Here is a 15,324-nt window from a genome sequence, read left to right on the forward strand (position 1 = left end):
GACTCCAATTGAACATTAGCTTTTGAAGAGCTCATCACTTATAGATAAAATCTTCCTTTTTTGCTTTATATTCACATGACATTGAAGGAAGCTACATTTTCTATGAGCCTAGAGGAAGAGAAAATGGCTTTCTCCAAGCCAAGGAATCTCACTACTCTCATTTGCCAAGATATACAACCTGGCAAAGAAACCTGTAAACGGATCATCAGTTCTGACCATACCTAATAGTTGAAGGGCTAGGTTGGCATATTTATCTTCTCTTGGTGTATCACAAATTACCACAAAGTTAGCTTAAAGTAACACAAATTATCTCACCATTTCAACGAGCCAGGAGTCCAGGAATCCAGGTGTTTTTCTCAAAGTCTCATCAGATTGAAACATAGGAGCTGAACAGAGCTGTGATTTCATCTGTGGCTCAGGGTCTTCTTTCCAGCTACTGATGGTTGAAAATTTTCAGCAGGAAAAGTAAGATTCCCATTTCCTTGCTGGCTGTCACCTGGGGGCTCTGAAACCTGCTCACCATTCCCTGTCATGTGAACATCTCTACAATACTGCAGATTCTTTTTTCAAGGGCTTCTGCTTGAAGTCCCTCTGATCTCTTAAGGGCATATATTATTAGATCAGACCCACTCACAACCATCTCCTCTTGACTATCTCAAAGTCAACTAATCAGAGACCTTAGTTACATCTGTAGAATCCATTCAACTTTGCCTAATCACGGGAGTGATACCCCTTAATATTCCCAGATTATATAAGGTGTGCAGGGGTAAGAATCTTGGGAACCAATTTAGAATTCAACCTATCACAAGTGGAGACACAGTAACCCATGATGTTAGCTTTGATGCTTATAGGTCAACCTCAAACTTAGTGACTTAATAATAATTGATGATTCACTTCTAGATTCTATGAGTTGGCAGTTTGGGCTGGGCTCAGTTGGGCAGCTCTGATCAGCTCATCTGGATTTACTCATACAACTGCAGTGAGCCGCTGGATTGACTTGGGGCTCACTGGTCCTGGATGATCTCATTCACATTTCTGGTGATTGGCAACAATGCTACCATTCTCCAAAATCTAGAAGGCTGTACCAGTCTTCTTCACAAGGTAGCTGGGTTCTAAAAGCAGCAAGAGGAATGGAAAGCACCTTTTCACCCCTGGGTTCTATCATGTTTCCTAATTTCCTTTCAGTCAAAGCAAGCAACATGTCCAACCCAAGATTCAAGAAGTGGAGAAATATATTCCTAATGGTAGGAGTTAAAGATATTGTAACCACATTTTAAATCTGCCACACCTACTAGAAATTTAAAGTCTTTCAAACAGGATAAGAAAGGCCACTGGGAACAGCATCACCATACCACACAGATATACTCTACTTCTGAAAAGCAAATAATGATTCTAAAATTCATTTGAAAAAAGAACTCTTTTAGTTCATCTTTTGAAATTAGACCATTTCTTTTAAAACCAGAGTTTTTCCATATTTCTTTCAATTTCTATTTTTCCTCTGGTTTCTTTTTAAAGTAGCTTTTCTACTTAATAATACAATATTGAAAGATATAAATCACTATTTCTCTATTACCTCATGAAAGATTTTGTAACTACATGCCCCCTTACAACCCCTTCTTATTTCAGCTTCATTAAAAATTAGGATGTACAATAAGAATATGTAATTTGACTCAATTATATTCAAAAACCAACCAGACTTGGACCTCGTCTCTGACATTGGAGCCCTCAGCATTCAAAGAAAATTACAAATGACTCAGCACATTTAATGATAATGCAAGCAGCTCTCTCTTCTTTCTGATCAAAGACTATAAGAATGAATGAATATCAATCAAAATAAAAGATTACAGGAGGAAAAAATATTTATTTGGCTTCATCTTGTCAGTAAAAATAAACCAAAGCAAGAAAAATCTCAAGAATAGTTTCTGAGAAAGTAGAAGGATAAAGAGAATGCTGATTTAACCTTATAAAAAAGGCACTATAATATAGGATTTTGGGAAAAAAATGTTTAAGATAAAGATATGAGCATTAAAGAGTAAGGGAGTAAAATGAGAAGAGAAAGGCCGGACAATATCTCTGTAACAAAAGCAAATACCTAATTTAAGTATAGCTAAGTATGTAGTTTAAATATGTATCATTTTATTATACTTAGGTTTCAAAAAAAAAAGTAAGCAAGGGAAAAACATTATATAGGGTCAACTTCCCTTAATACTACCAGCAGAATTGCATTTTTAAACAAAGGTGTGTTTGTATCCTTTACCTGCTTTAAAGAAGAACAAAAGCACTGATGGATTTTTATTATTCCCAGGATAAACCCCAAACTGGCATAGTTAGACCTAATATACCTAACAAGAGTTGCTTCAATCTCTGTGTTTTTATTTTACTCCATCTACCCGGAGGATTCATTAGTGCAGTTTTGGACAATTTCTTAAGGAATAGTAAGGTTTTGTTTCCCAAACCATTGTTAATTATTCTAATGGAATTTACCCCTGAGCACAGTAAATATTTCTTCATTAATCTGTCCTCACTAGATTGTGAATGACTCTAAGACAGAGATTATACGTGGTCCATTGTTAAAGTTGTAGCACAGAGCCTGAAACATATCAGGCGCTCATTTTGTGAGAATGAACAAATCAATCAATCAACAAATAAATAAATGGAATTTTTTTTATGAAGTATAAAAGAATCAGAGGCCAACTTCTCCAGCCTTCAAAAGCACTGATTACCAGAGGTCCATGGACTCCCTTAGAGTGATTTGACATGTCACCTGTCATTTTTTTTATAAGCTGATTGAGTAATACCAAATGTTAAAGTCAGCCAAATAGTGTGCCCTGGAGACTCTCTAATCAGTTTTTTTTTGGGCCATATACTAAGGTGTCCTTTTATTTCATTGAAATACATGTTGGATTGCCTCACTAAATATGGTTTATGCCTGTTGTCCTGGTATAATTATTATTTGTGCCCTTTTCACTTCCAACAGTATTATTCTGTGGATCCTGAAACTCCAGTCATTTCCTGTTAGCCTAAAGTGTCTAATCCATGTGAATATTTAGAGAGTATAGAATAGATTGAATTTGGAACCACAATATCAAGGAATTAGGAGATTTGGATTCTACTTGAAGACTTGCCACTAACTTGATGTAATATTCATTGGAATCCACTTAACATTGAATTTACTTCAGCTATATTATCTGGAAAATGTAATAGGGGAAGGAGGTAAAATAGTATGATATAGTTTAAGATTTAAAAAACAAAAGTCCATGGTATTTTGATAGGGATTGCATTAAACGTGTACATTGACCTGGGTAACATTGACATTTTCACAATATTAATTCTTCCAATCCATGGCACTTGATGGGATGAGCACTGGGTGTTATTCTATATGTTGGCAAATTGAACACCAATAAAAAATAAATTTATAAAAAAAAAAAAAGATAAAAAAAAAATGAAATCAGGCAGCCAGGGTGGCTCAGTGGTTTAGCGCTGCCTTCTGCCCAGGGCGTGATCCTGGAGACCCAGGATCGAGTCCCACATCGGGGTCCCTGCATGGAGCCTGCTTCTCTCTCTGCCTGTGTCTCTGCCTCTGTGTGTGTGTGTGTCTCATGAATAGAAAAATAAAATCTTTAAAAATAAATAAAATAATTAAATCAAACTCTAGATTGTACAAAGTTAGAAGAAACATAGCATAGAGAAATGAAATGTACAGAACATCCTCAGATCTTATTATATTCATTACTTTTTTTTATGCTATCCCTTTACTAAACTTTTTACAAGAGTTGCAAGCAAATAAAATGTTGACTGTTTGTCTGTCACATCTTTTTTCTCTAGTGAAGGTGTAAATGAGCAATAAAATGGTTACCTGGTTGGTAATAGAACAGAGACAGTGAAAAAGTGGAGGACCAAAGCAATCTATAAATAGGCTAATGAGAACCAGAGTAACTGAGTAGATTGCCAATGATACTGTCTTCCTCAGAAAAGAAGGAAAGTGATATATATGATATTATATATATAATATATTATATATATTCTGGGATTAACCCCATGAAAGCCAATCTATAAAATATTAGCTTTCTTAGAGTTTATTTGATCTAAGAAATAACACAGGGCAAAACAAAAGCAAAAAAGGTCATAGCCTGAAGACCCCAGGTATTCTGTGTCCTACGCTCCACCGCGCTACATCTCACAAAACCTGCATGCAGTACTATGGGCTGGCATCAATCTCTAATGGGAAGAATGATTTTATAAATTCCACATTTCCATTAGAATTATCTTACAACATAAATGTTACTACCTTATGTAAAATCTCACAGTAATTTATTTGCCATTGCCCATGGGATATAATTTAACTACTTTAATAGTAAATAAGAAGTTTCCATGGTAATTAATATCTACCCTTCAAGTGTCTTTTCTTATCCCTTCACCTCACTGTTTACCATGTTCTCAGCACACATCCTATAAGAAAAGTTATATTGAAAACTGATCATTTAGAACTTTGCAAATGCCCTTGACTCTATATGTAATGCTTGATGATCTTCTTCTTGTACTTCAAAGATCAGGTGTGATGTCATTGTTTGCTCCTTCCATCTCTTCTACCTCAATTCACTACTATAGATCACCTTATTTAGACTTGAAAGAGGCTTGGAAGTTTTGTTATTTCCTGAAACCCAGCCAGCATTTTTCCATACTTCACTTGTCACACATACCCCCCTATATCGGTGAATTGTGAAGAATATGACCGTGGAATCAGAGAGATTTGGATTTCAGCTCTGCCGTAAGCCAGGCATCTCTGGATATCTTTTAAAACTTCTGTTAGTCTTAGTTTCCTCACCTAAAACAATAGTGAAACTAATGTCAAGCTCATAAGACTGTTCTGAGGATCAAGTGAAAAAATGGACAGAAATTGTTTACTGCAATACCTAGAAGTCAATGAAAACTAATTGTGAGGGACACCTGAGTGGCTCAGTGGTTGAGCATCAATCAGCCTTTGGCTCAGGTCATGATCCTGGGATCAAGTTCTGCATAAAGCTTCTGCAGGGAGTCTGCTTCTCTCTCTGCCTATGTCTCTGCCTCTCTCTGTTTTTTTTTTTTTTTCACAAATAAATAAAATCTAAATAAATAAATAAATAAATAAATAAATAAATAAATAAATAGAAACAAAGAATGAAAACTTTGAAACAAAGAAAGAAAAATTTTCTCACTAAATTGTGCAATAAAAATCTCATTCAGTTTTGTGTCTCCAGCACCTTTTCATGGTGCCTGTCTCAAATATGAAGGATTTTAATTACTCATGTCATTCCTTATTCTGTTTTGTGCTTCTATTCCAGAAGAACTGATCAGAAAGTCTATGATTATTTTAAAATTAACATCTAGAGGACTGTGTAAGTTTTCCCGAGGTTTTATCTGGAGAAAATATTCCTGGATGTCTAAGACCTAAGCCTACCATCAGGGAGAGGTAGATACACTTGGGTGGGGATATGAGTACCATTTGCCTACTAACTTACTAGAGAGAAAATAATCTTTTCTTCAAACTGCAAAGGCTGACCACCACATCAAAAGAAAATCTCTTGTTTTTCTCTCTGTAGTCAGTGAGAGGCCATGCCTATCTACCACGGTCTTTCCCTTCATCCCATTTTGTGCTTCCTCTATTCTCCTCCACATGAAATTCATTCCTCACATTATTCAGATTTCTTGAGAAAAGTTTTTAGTCACTCACTACTTCAGGACATAATTTAAATGACACTTCAGCACTATGGAAAGATCACATCTCTTCTCCACACCCAGACATTATTAACTCTGTCAGAGTCTGGTCATGGTGCCTCTACCTATGTTGAAAGAATCCATTAGAATGAAAGAGAATATACAGACTATTTCCAGCACCACCACTTCTATTCTTGTTTGGAGATGATTAAGAGGAAAATCCATGTCACAACCTGAGCCGGAACCAAGAGTCAGATGCTTAGCAGACTGCACTATCCTGGTGCCCTTATACAATTGATATTTAAAAGGTTTTTGTATTTCCCCCAACCCCCAAGAGCCATATTGGAAGCTTTTAAGAAGTGTGAGCCAGTTTGGTCAGCTTAAAAGAAAACACATGGAATTGGAGTCAAAATGAAGTGCTAGGTCTCATTCTGCCACTATGACCTTCAGAATGTTCCTTCATCTCCTTAAGCCTCATTTCTTTATTTTTGGCATGAAATGTAAGCCTATATAACATCTAATTGAGGTGTGCATATTTCTACAAACTATAATGAATAAATGTATCCTGAAATATTTAGGCTTAGATAGAACTTTTCACATTTAGAATCATGTTGACAAAATCATGGCTAATAGTTCCTACAGTGTCTATCATCCTCAGAAGCACTAAATTCCAGAGTCCTATATAATCTTCTCCACCTATCTATTCCTGTAACATTTAAGATCATAAACAATTAGTTACATTGAATTCTAATTTCCAATAAGAAAATATTGACTATGGAAGATGATAGCCTAGAATTAATTTCCAGAAACGAAGGAGTGAGTGAAAACAAAGACAATAATAAGAGTCTACCTAACATGGACTACCATGGTGATTACAATCCCACAAAATGCTTCCTACTGACAGACATCATATTAGCTCTAATATTAAACAAATTATTGTCAGGGTTTCCAACCAGATGGTCAGCAATCACGAGCTCCTTGCTAAGCAATTCTTGAAGGGGTGCCAAAGTGGTTGTGTGGTTCTCGTGATCTTCCTGGATGTCAGCCATGTTGTATCCCTTGTGACTTACATCCTGGGGACAAACACTGGCCACAAATCGTCAAAGCGATTTTGGTCATTGAGCTGCAATATCACATGATCAGCAAATGCTCTTTGAGATGAGGAATAGAGGTAAATGCATATACTTGCTCACACTCCATAGTGAAAAGCTACCTTTTAAGTTCAATTACTAAACGATTTAATGCAATACTTTTCAGGTCCCATGATGTCCAGGTACGCTTCTGCAGAAATCTAGAGGAAAGGACTGCCTCATATTCCTCAAGGGCTATGCAACAAAAATATTCTATTTGTACTCTTTGCAATTGGAAAGGTACTTGAGCCTTTGCCCTTGACATTGGTGGGAATAGCCCCCAACTTTTAAGAATCATAATGTCTTAGATCACTTAAGGGTTTCTCTTTATTTACATCACTACATTCCTTTCAGATATGTTTGTGCTACATACCTAATTGTGAATCAGGTCTGGAAATTTTTTATTCTTAATATTTGTAACTACTTGGAGAAAAAGATTAAAAAGTGCCAATGAATGATTCCTGGAACTCCTTCAAATTTCTGAGGTGCAAGGGGACAACAAAAGAAAAAGGACAGCTCATATTCTTATTTTTTCTATCATTGTTTTATAACAGTTGACAAATCCTTAGCCTTTCTGAGACTCAGGAACATAACTTGAGAAAATCAGAGGACTTCTGGAGTCTCCACTAGCCCTGACATCTATGGTTCATACACAAAATAAATGGAAGTGACTAACTATTGGAAACTTGTTGTAATGGCATATCATTTGTCACAAGACGTAAAAATCCTTCATGCTCCTGAGCTGTTGGGAAGCAGAAGCATGAAGGAAAGTGAGGATGTGTACATATTGTGGGGTTTTTCTTGTGATCTTTAAATAAAATTAATCATGTTTATGTCTTATTACAAATGTAATCGATTTTTGCCAAAAGCATTAAAAATTATAGAATAATAATAAATAAAAATCACTAATAACTATCAAAGAGAAATAACCCTTGAAATTTTGAAACAGAATTCTCCAGTCATTTTTATATTCCATCTTATACACATATATCTTTAACACACTCAGTCTTTGTCTTTAACAAAATTGAGGTATCTCCTTACTGTTTGTAATCTGATTTTATTCTTTGGAATTCACCTGATACTTGTTCTAATGCCATTAAATATTTTTCAACAATAGAATTTAAATAGATGTATCTTTGTACTATAGGGATAAACAATGATGCATGTATTCAATCATTTTATACTGTGAAGTTAATTTATTCCCAAATTTTGCCACCACAAATAATGGTAAAATAAACATTCTGATAGATAAATACTTTTGCAAATGTCTCATTATTTTCATACGTAAACTTCCCCAAATGAAATTACTAGGCCTAGTACCAAAAGTAATTTTTAGGTCATCAAAACATAAATCATTGAAATATATTTAACATTAAAATGATGAACTAAGAAAATTCTAGAGGTGCAGAGCGTTATGGAGTCCACAGAAAAGATCATACTCCCATTTTTAGATGGCAAAAAAAGCTCCAGAGTCAACAATTTTTTCACCCACGTTATTGTTAGAACCTGAGGTTAGAGTCATAGTCTATACCCCAATTTAGCGGCCTTATGTCCAACAATAATGTCTTTCTCCTTTTCCCCAACAAAGGGTTCTCACTATTTTTATTTTTAGTGGTAAACTGGAGAAGTCCACAAGAAGTAGAGGCACTGGCTCTGTCCGTCCAAGGAGGGTGCACACTGGAGGAAGTCAGTATCCTGTAGCTATCTGGTGCCAGCAGGGGACTGAACAGACCTAGACTGAGCACTCCCTACTTGCTTTTTGAAGACACAGCTACTGGAGTGCAACAGTCCTTGCTTCCCCTGAAACTATCTTATCAGTTCCCACTCCTGATGCCCTGTGGATGCAGGGAAATTGTTAGCATAAACACTCCCATAAACAACTCAGTCAGCCGAAGTGCCAAAATTAAGCTTCTTAATTTAGCAGTTTGATTTAAAAACCTTTTTCTCTCTCAGTTTCAAGTCAGTTATTTATAAAAGTTTTCACTTATCTGACAGAGTCCAGCTCTTCCAAATAACTTTCCCCTCCCTCTGGGAAGCACTTATTTAGTAGCTTGCCCTCTGAAACAATGAAGAAAAGCACACCTAGGGACATACGGACAAAAGGCCTCAGGAATTGCCAGAAAGGAAGACATTCTAAACGAGAGGACCCTGATTTCACTGAATTCAACATCATAAAGCAAGAGCCATCCAGAGAGGTCACTAAAATCAATCATGTAACTATTTAATGAATATTTGCTATTGGTTGTCTGGCCCTGTTTGGAGGCCTGGAATAGAAGATTTAAATCTGAAATTCACAGATGTTGCTCATGTACAGCTTCCATGTGAATCAGAGTCAATGAAATTAGAGCTAAAAGAGACAGTAGAGATAATCAATCCTAGTCTTTCAATGAGGCCAGTATATCGGGCAATTGGGCATTCAAGTTCCGCATCTTTCATATTGCAGCTCTACAGGAGATATTCAACACCACATGCCAAGGGCTCACCATACCCCAAATGCCCTTTCAATGACTGAAGAAAGAACAAACCATTTACAGTGTACTTGTGTTCAGTTTCGGTGCATTCTTGTCTTCAGAAGTCTAGATACTTTTAATATTGCCAGATTCTTCTTGATATTTTATAAGTATTGTATAATGTATACATGATTTTTCTTTTTCTTTTGTTTCTTGGAAGTTGAGAGGTGAATGGGAAATCCAATTAACATCTAAATTTGTTTTTATGACCTATATTTTTTTATGTTTACATGTTGTTGATTTTCTACTTATATTTTATTTGTGTTGTAAGTGGCTTAAAATTCTTTATGAGATAACTAAAGTGTATACTAAATTAACTTAAATGTCTGGCATTTCAGTTCAATGTAAACTGTTACTGCACCATCAACCTTTGATAACTGAATTATAAAGTGGGATGAGAAGTAGAATGAAATCCTGTTTGAAGTGGCTTTGAATAAATTTTTTTTAAATGCAGTTAAAAAAAAAAGTCTAGATAGTGTATCTAAGGCATCACTATTAATCAGGATGCTTGTATTAACTGTTTCACTTCTACACTTGGATGAGTAAGTATTTCTATATGACAAAGTGAACCTGCTACCATAGTCATTGTCAGCCTTTGGGTCCACTCATTTTGCTGAATTCACAGGGTTGTCTTAAATGGGAAAAATATATATGGAAGTGGTCAAATATATAAGTGTACTTTTTAAGTCTATGAAGTACTCTTTCCATATAAGATTAGTTTTTTTAATAGAATCAGTATACTGAGATTGCAAGTCTAACCATAATTATTTACCTTATTTGTTGCTTATTATCAAGCTCAACTTATGAGGATATTAATGATAATAATAAGCTGTGAAGGTCATACCGGGCTAATCATAGCAGATGCACATAAAAAAATATATCAGTATGAAACACACCCAAGGAATCTCATTGATGTGGCATGAAGTCAGAGAAATTTTTTTGGAACTGAAAGTCAAGAAACGTAAGATACCATTCCAGCTCTGCCTTTTCCTATTTGGCTTTGAGCAAATCACTTCCTTGTGTGAGCCTTTCTTCTTTTGCTCTGTGAAATAAGGGTATTATGGAAGATGGTCACCCAGGTGCCAGTGCCCTTAGGCTTGAAGATTTTACTGATGTTTATTAATCAGAAAAAAACAAAGACAGCAAGAATCCCATCTGACATTTAGAGATGATTGGTCGAGGGACCACGAGTTTCCCAGAAGTGGAGAATGTAAATTTGAATAAAGACGTGATGTAACTTTGAAGGCAAAGTGACTGTGTCTCTGTCAATTCCTGAGTGACGGGCTCCCTGGGTGGCTCTGCTGGCCCTGGGAAGACAAACCGTATTTGTAGTCAGCATGGAACAGACTGTAGGTCAGAAATGAGCCCCTTTAGCCACACTTGAATGACTGGATAGCAGCCTTGTCAGATGTGTCTGTGCTCAGTGTCGAGAACAGTGATAGACATATGCTGGCCATCTTTCCCATCCGTTAATATTCTAGACATTTAGGAAGAATGTCTTGTAGATCAAGAATTCAGAAGTCAGTTACTGGATGTGCTTAGATTTTGCAACACAGTTTTTCTGTTCAAATGCAAACTTCTACTACTTGAATGTTAAAAGATACCTATGGTCCTCCCCTGGGCCCATCTCTTTCTACTTCTGAACAAACAACTTAAAACTTTTTGCTTAGATTCAGTCTTGAAATTTGTGCTGATTGATATTGATGTCCTCATTTGTATCCTTGGTGTTGATAACAGAAAGAAGTTCTAGCTCTTTGAAGTAAATGTGTTCAAAAGGACCCCTAATTATCTTCTCTTAGTTGGAAATCGGTATCTTACTTTACCTCCTGACCAGCATAAATTTATGTGAAAATGGATGAGACTTTAACAGAAAACATATCCTGTTCCCAAACCAGCATATATATAAACTTGGGAATAAAGAAAGAGAAAAATGAAAGTTACAATAAAGTGTGGATGAATGCAACTTTATAAAAAGGAATAAACAAATGGAAATGCAACTAACTCTCCAAAATTATAGAATTATAGAGCTGATAGGAACTTCAGAATCATTTTATCCAAATCCTTCAGTTAAACAAAGAACCTGGGCTCAAGATGATAAAAATAGCCTGCTCATAGCCAGCTGGCTACTTAGTGATAAAATCAGAATTAGAATTCAAGTCTGTATAACTTATTTATTCCATTTGAAATTATAAAATCGTGAGGTCAAGTCTACGCCTTTATTTATGTAATAACAAATTTTTTTAATACTTTTAAGAAAAAATTATGAAAGTTACTCTTTTAGGAGGAAATATCTTATGCTACTTACTATTAATCTTAGTCAAGTAACCTTCAAAACCAATGCCAGGATATTCCTTAAAGAATATTCTTGGGGCATCTTGGCTAGCTCAGTCAGTAGAGCATGTAACTCTTGATCTCAGGGTGCTAAGTTCAAGTCCTGTGTTGGGCATAGGACTTACTTTACTTTAAAATATGTGTGTGTGTGTGTGTGTGTGTGTGTGTATTTTCTCACTGAAATTATAAAATGAGGAATTTTCATAATTAAAATTTTCTGGCAGGTATCATAAAAAAGCTATCTGCTCCCTAAAACTATGAGCGAGGACTCTGAATATTTTCCTCCCTGGAGAGCTCCAAAAGGCAATTAGGAAGTATAAGAAAAAAAAAAAAAAAAAACAAGAAAAGAGGCCCAGGGATTAGAATATAACAGCCCAGGATAATAAGGATAGGCACTATAAATTAATTCTATAATAAAATAATCAAATATTGGATAAACATAATCTGACTGGTCATCTCACTGATGTACTGCAATTTATTCCAGAGATTGGGAAAGAGAATACAGATGGATCATTATACATCCATCACCACACTTGGAAAACCAACTTCAGGTTCCCACTCAACAGATTGCAATGTGTAATCATTATTCACATTTATCTCCCAGATATATGTACTCATACATATAACGAAATGAACTATGTAGACAAATATATATTGGGTGTCAAAAGAATGACATAAAGAGTAAAAAAAGGCAAGAAAAGTAGCAGAATAAAAGAAACAACGTTTGAGTAGGATGTTCTGTGGGCCAGGCTATTTGTATATAATTACATTTCAATTTTTCAATAAAGAAGTGAAGCAAATACTACTATTCTCACATCAACAATAAAGAGGCTAATACTCAGGAAGGTTAAATACCCTGCCCTAGCTCATAAAATCTAATAAGTGATAAAGTCAAAATTCAAACTGATACACATCTGACTTGAAGAGGAGAGGGAAATCCCTGTGAACTAGGGTAATTAAGGAAAGCTTAATTTTATGCAACCTGAGAATGGTCTAATAGAAGTAAGATACAGAGAAGGCATTCTAGAAGACTATGCATGGAACTAAGTATGAAAAACTAAAGGTAGATGGTAGATAGATCACTTGAGAAACTAAGCTTCTGATTAAAATTAAATTTATAATAGATAACTCAAGACTTCACTCCAGTTAGCTTTCTTTCTGGAAGAGTGTTATGCTTTTCTAGAAAATATAAGTCAAAATTTAATAATTTCTAATGCCCTGTTAAAATAATCTTGTGGCATGTGGAGGAAGACTGATTCTATGGTGGCCCCATGATTTCCCATCTTCTGGAATTCATGTCTTTATGTAATCTCTTCCCTTGAGCATGAGTGGCACCTGTGACTTGCCTTAACAGTAAAATATGACAAAGATGTTGACATGTCACTCCTATATTATGTTTACATAATATAACACTTCATCTTGTTAGCCAACGAGCTCTTGCCTCCCTGCTGGCCCTGAAGAATCAAGCTGTCATGTTGTAAACTGCCTACAGGGCAGACCACACGGCAGAGAACTGTGGACAGTCTCTTGGAGATAGTGGCCTCCCGTCAATATGCAACAAACGAAACAAAACAAAAACAAAAACTAAACCAGAAAGTTCACATTCTACAGTGCAAGGAAATGAATTCTGCCAATAATCTGGATGAACTTGGAACTGAATCCTTCTATGATTGAGCCTTCAGATAAGAAGGCAATCTGTAGGCACTTTGGTTATAGCCCAGTTAAAACCCTGAAGCAGAAACCCCAGCTAACCGTGCCTGGACTCCTGACCTGCAGAAACTGCAAGGTAATGCCTTGGTTTTGGTCATTTGTTATGCAGCATGGATAACACACTTTCCATATGGTAACTTGTCCAAGCTGGAAACTCACAAAGAGCTGTAGTTATTAAGGAATCTCCAGTCTTAGACTGTTTGTTCATTCTAGTTGCATTTCTGATAGTGATGACTCTTAATGACATAAATGGGATAGTAATTTGTTCAGCTGTTTCTAACACATGTGAATCATTGGAGACAGCTTCCAGAAACTATTCCTCTAAGTAGCATATCTGGATGATACGGCCTGCTGTGTGCCTTCTGCCCTTAAATTGTTCCTGCTACTTGTAGTCATGACCCTTTTATCACCTCCATTAGGGAATAGGTCACACCAGAGTCCCTGATTAGCTGGAGTGACCAAATAAATCATTGTCCAAACTGAAACAATCTTAAGAGCACAAGGAAAGAGACTGGTCTTCTCTGCTTCTAAGATATCATGATTCTGTGTTGTGAAAGCTTGAAATCTTAGATTTCATGGGTTTCAAATTTTGATGGAACTCAAAGGTGATATATGATGCACATTAATCAGTATCAGTAGAGTAAAACAGTACTGTTCCATTAAAATTGTCATGGCAATGGCTTTCAGTACAAATTTATAGTGTATCTTTTCTGACAGCCCAAATCTTTTGGTCCATGCAGCCATATATAGTCTCCATGCAACTGCAGATCATTTATTTTAGCACTTGAAATAACAACCGGATTCATTTGATCCTGAGTAATCTTGTACTCACACCTTGTTTTTGTTTGTTGTTCTTGTTTTGCCAAAACAAAAATAAAGCTAAAGTGTTTTACCAACAGAACGTGTCTATCCCAATGGAATAATAGAGATACCATGATTTTTTTAGTCCTGGAAGATTTCATGAGGAAGTACCATATGAACTCATGTAGAATTATTTTTATGTCTTTATTTTTTTTTAGGTTTCACATTACCGGATGAGAATTACTAGGTCCAATAAGATCCGCGCTTACAGTAAAGTCTGTGATAGAGAAATATTTGGTAATACGTCTTGTATTAACACAAAAATACAAAATTGCATTTAAGTACTTTGTAAAGAGATCTGAAGATTGATTTTTGTCTATAATTCAATTTGTGGGTTGAATACCTGCTATAGGCTGCCTGTGTCTTCTCTCACTTTCCCTCTTTTAACCATGCCAATTTGATTGTTAGAAGCTCCTTAACCAGAAGGGCAGAGGCTAAAGAAAAGAACAGTTGTGAAAATCAGTTCAGCTATTGCCCTCATAAAATTTTAGTGAAGACATTTGAAATTACTAGTTGGAGGTTTCATATCTCCTTGCAGACTTTCCTCCATTAGGTATAATTGAGAGTTATCTATGTATGAGTTCCATAAGCCACTTTAGAAGTTATGATGTTTATTTGCACTTGAATATTCAAAAAAATCTGTGAAAATATTTTAGGCTATTACCTGTGAGTAGAAGATTTTCTTTAGATTCCACTTAAAATGCAATATTGTTTAGCCTTGCGTATTTGCCTTAAGTAGTCGGTAGATTTGAACTTAGTGGCATCTATAAAACCACTCATTCAGGGAAAACAAAGTAAATGGAAGAAGGAAGAGAAGAATTTTACCACCAGCAGATAGATTTTAGGTATGAAGTAAAGAAGAACTTTTGGGGTGGTAAATAGTAGCTACATTTTGGGGAAAACCTAAGAAAATGAGTAAAGAAATTTTCTTCTAAGCTTTATTTAAACACAGGGCACATTCTTTTCACTGAGCTGTTTTTCTTGTGGTCTTACTGGAAGGCAAGGTGAGCCAGGTGAAATCATGGCTCTTTCTAAACTCAGTGGTCCTATGCAAATCATTTCAAACCCGTTTTGTTTAAAAAGTTGCT

The sequence above is a fragment of the Canis lupus genome, chromosome 3, assembly GCF_011100685.1.
Source record: "Canis lupus familiaris isolate Mischka breed German Shepherd chromosome 3, alternate assembly UU_Cfam_GSD_1.0, whole genome shotgun sequence".
Taxonomy (NCBI): domain Eukaryota; kingdom Metazoa; phylum Chordata; class Mammalia; order Carnivora; family Canidae; genus Canis; species Canis lupus.